This window comes from Phocoena phocoena, chromosome 4, assembly GCF_963924675.1.
Source record: "Phocoena phocoena chromosome 4, mPhoPho1.1, whole genome shotgun sequence".
Classification (NCBI taxonomy): Eukaryota; Metazoa; Chordata; class Mammalia; order Artiodactyla; family Phocoenidae; genus Phocoena; species Phocoena phocoena.
Window position 1 is genome coordinate 78,897,419 of NC_089222.1, and position 4,546 is coordinate 78,901,964.

The window sequence follows — 4,546 nt, forward strand, 5'->3', positions numbered from 1 at the left end:
GTGTCATATTTTAAATTCCACATATAAGTGATATCATATGGTATTTGCCTTTCTCTTTCTCACTTACTTCACTTAGTATGATAATCTCTATGTCCCTCCATGTTGCTGCAAATGGCATTACTTCATTCTTTTTTATGGCTGAGTAGTATTCGATTGTATGTATGTACCACGTCTTGTTATCCAAGATGGGCTTTCTTGTCATCTATGATTAAATTCTATGATTTCTCTAAACATCTGTATCTGGATGGTGTGTCACAATATCTGGTCTGATCATTTCTATTTTTGACCCAAAATTAGGGCTCAAAATGTTCTAAAAGATTTATTTTTCCTTCTACAAATTTACTCTTCCTTAAAATAATTTTGGTGCTGCCATAATAAATAGGTTATGAAGTAGGAGAAATAATCAGTTGATCTCCATGCTAGGCGTAGAATCCTTAGATTTGGAAGTGACTAAAGTCTTACGTTCCTAATGCAGAAATCCCCTCCTCTGTATCTTGGACAAATTTCATCCATTATCTGTTTGAATCCATTGGGGAGCCCACAACTGAGCAAATCAGGTCAGGACTCCATGTCAATCAAGATTAGGAGAGGCTTGGTCAGATACAGTAACAAACACCCCCAAATTCTCAGTAGCTAAAACAGTAATTAGTTTTTAGGATTATTTTTTAGTCAAAGACTCCAAGTCCCTCACACAATGGATGGAGCTCTACTTGTACTGTCATTCTTAGTTGGGGACCCTCCCACTCAGGGACCTAGGCTGCCAGAGGAGCCACTCTGGAGAGTTGCAGGTTGCCTTGTGTCTACTGCGAAAAAAATGCACAACCTAAAAGTTGAGAATTATGTTTTATTTGGCAGACAAAACTGAGGACTTAAACCCAGGATGCAGCCTCTCAGATGCTCTGAGGAACTGCTCTGAAGAGGTAAGGGAGGAGCCAGGATATATAGGAGTTTTTGCAAAGACCAGATATCGGAACTTCAAAAGATTACTGTTAATGAAAGAAAAACAGATATCTCAAGTTAATTTTCTGTGTATGGGAGGAGGTAAGAGTCTGGGCTCATTGATATGCACCTTAGCTATCTAGGGCCAGTGTCCTGTTCTTTCCCATCCTGAGTCCCCTCAGGCATCACCCGTGGCTTGATAGCTGCAGCATCCTTTATTTACTGATAATGATAGGCAACATTTTTTTCATTCACACTTGGTAAGCAGTGGACACAGGAGCATAGCAAAGCTTGAGCTCGTCTTGAAGTCTCACTTCAAGTCTCATTTGATGTTTCACTTCTTACATTTCACTGGTCAAAACAAAGTCACCTGAGCAAGTCTGACTTCGAGAGGGAAGGGAGGGGCAGCAAATCTTACAGAACAGTAATACAGAATACCACAAAGACCTTCCATCATCTGGTACCACTTAGTTTTTTCAGACTTCTTCCTACTACCTGGGACCAAATCTTTCTGAATTAGCTCACGCTCCTCACTGCCCCCTAAACAATCTCTGAACTTTCCTCCCTCCATGTCTTGCCTTTCCTCTATGAGTTATGCCCTTCCATCATTTGATTGATCAATGTTTATTTGAACATCTACTGTATGCAAACCCCAGTTTTTAGTACTGTGCCTAATGTGGAAGTGACTTTCTTTTTAAATCTTATCTTTCAAAACCACATAAAAATCATTTTTTCCATTAAACCTTTCTTGATTCCTTCAGCCCATACCAAATTCTCTAAATTTCTTCAATATAAACAGATACAATTGCCCACCTATTTGGGACACAAATAGTGTTGTACAGCATTCTTCTATGTGCTTTCTAGTTGAATGTTTTGCTCCCCTGACCAGATTATAGACTCTGAGAGTAAGAGCAGAACTTTTTTATGACCTCTGGAACCCTCAAAGCCTTGCAAAAGAGTAAGCACAGAGCATTTAATCCTTATTTATTTCAATGCCTCAGCAGAAGGAACTGACTCAAACTTCAGGAAGTAGCTGTGAAGACAGGGTAGCAGGAAATGACAGAAAACCTGAATACGGAACTGAAGCAGCAGCTCAGAGTTTCTTGCTCTGAAGTGGCAGCAGCTAGAGAGGAGCCGAGTGTCTACTTGAGGAGCCGAGAGCCTAGAGCAAACGCTTGCGCGGTTAAAGGTGGGTACTCCGGGCAGTGGGAAAGTTGGGGAGCATAGGACAAGAGTTGAAGTGAGAGGACTCTGCCTGGCTTTTCGTCCCTGCTGAGCCGTGAAGTCCCTGCTAGTAAGCTGCTAACCTTTCATGGCCAGAAGACCGGCCTGGGTGTGAGGTCTTGTCGATAACAAGCATCTGGGGATGGAAGCAGAAGGGAGACGCTGGAGCCCAGGGAACGCGATCCAGCAGCCATCCAGGACCCCTGGTTTCTGCCGACAATCTACAATCCTCTCTAAGGCCCGATAGTCCTAGGCACTGAGTTGGGAGGAGGACCACTGGAGATGAGACAGTCTCTGCCCCTGGAGAGTTTATGGTCTAGCAGAGAGACAAAACCCACAGGAGACATTGCAACAGATCAGGAAGTAGTGGTAGCTAATGTACACCCATGCTGAGAACCAAGTGCCAGATGAAGGTGTGGCGGTTCGATTAGGGCTAGTTTTTCTGATTGTAGGGTCACAGGATCCCAGAATGTCAGAAATGGAGGGGACTTGATGAATTAGCGAGGTTAACCTCTCCATTTATTTTCCCTTGGGAAAAACAGTATCAGAGAAGTTCAGTGATTTACCAAATTATTTAAGTTAATATTTGTAAATTGCCTAACCTGGTACATGGCAAATAAGTACATACCCTCTCTACTTTGACTCCCTAACCCATATTCCCACAGAGCTGGATGATCTGACTCTCTGTCCGTGTACTTTACTCAGGCAGCCTCAAGAAGAGGCCCTCGATTGTGCCTGATATCCTGGCCACCAGGCCTCACCGACTTATTCTCTGGTCTCCCACCTCTAGATAGTACCTCTTGGCTTCCCTATTTCCGGCCAGTAGCTCAAGCATACTAAATTGTCTCTGTGTCAGAAACCCTTCCCTCTGTTTCAAAAATACATGAGGATGGCAGGCTTATGGGAGAGTCAAGCTGAGACCTGGGAGGAACAGCAAGAAAGAGGACAGGACTGTCGGTCCTCATTGCTTCCTTATTGCTCATGAATATTTCAGAAACTTCTTTTCCAGTTTTCTGTGTGAACTCCTTTTGTTGCAGAGCAGCCCAGGAGCCAGGACCATAGGTCTTGTCAACGTGCCCCCCACCATGCATTACTGTTGCCCCACAGGGGAAGGCAGAGCTGCTCTTGGCAGTGACTCATCCCACAGTCCAGCTGACTCAGTCCATACTTCCCCAGTGTCCTCTTTGCATCTTGTTAACCAATCTACCCCCAGATTTCCCTTGGACTGGTTTCCAAGGGGTTTTTCAAAGAGCTGGAGAAGGATGGAGTTTTCAAGTGGAAAGGAGAATTGGAGAGTCTGAGCACCTCTGGAGAGACTGGAGGGTCTTAGGAGTGGTTTTAAGATGGGCTTGTTTAAAAGACAGTAAACAGTGAGGGGAAGGAGTCTGAGCAGGGAAGGGTGGGCAGGGAGTTGCCAGCCAGCAAGTGGTACCAGAGTCAAGAAGTCTCAGCACCAGAACAGATGGGCATTGTCTGTTGTTTCCTCTCCACACCAAGATCCAGGATCCCACAGATGCAGAGCACCTGTGCAGCTCCTCATGCAGGACTGGCAGGGCCAGCAGAAACACTGGGGATGCCCTAGTGGAATAACAATTTGGCACCCCCTCAAAGCGGTGTTCTCTAAATATTTCTTTAACATTTATTTAGTTAATAAAAGTCAAATAATTCTTAATGTTCAAAACAAGGGGCTTATTACATGCTCTTTTTTGAACCAGTTATCTACTTTCAAAGTATAATTAAACTGTTTTTAAAAATTGAACAATAAATGAATTATTCTCAGCAAATAATGCTTCCCCATGCATTGTTCAGTTGAGGAATTTCAGCTGAGTGCCCCTACTGACACACAGCTGTGCAGTGGCCAGTATTAGAGTGGAGGTTGGAAAAATTCTCAACAGCGTTTAGCAGGTTGTAGAGAGGAGTGTAGATGTTCACATTATCAAGAGCTGGACAAATATATATCTCAAGAACTATGAAAGAAGCTATATGTAGATACCTGAGTGAAATGTTGCTGTAATTCCAGGGATGTTCTAGCAATCCTCATTGATTACCTCTTCAAGCCACTAGCTGGCTGGCCTCTTGACACAAGTGAAGGATCTCAGCCATTTTGACACCCAGGTTATTTAGTATTACCTACATTCATGATGACTTCTGTCCAGACTAATGAGCCCAGGCCACGTTAGTTTGTCTTAAATAAATCCACATCCCCCTTCCTCTAACTGAGAAAAAGTGCTTTCCTAAAACTTCCATCTGCTTTGCCTCAGATTCTATTTTCTTCTAAGAAAAAAATAACATGAAACTTTGGCTGCTATATCGACTTCAGCGTTCTTGTTTTCCCTCTTCTTGATTTTTTCACCTAATCATTCCCATTTTCTGTCACCCTCAG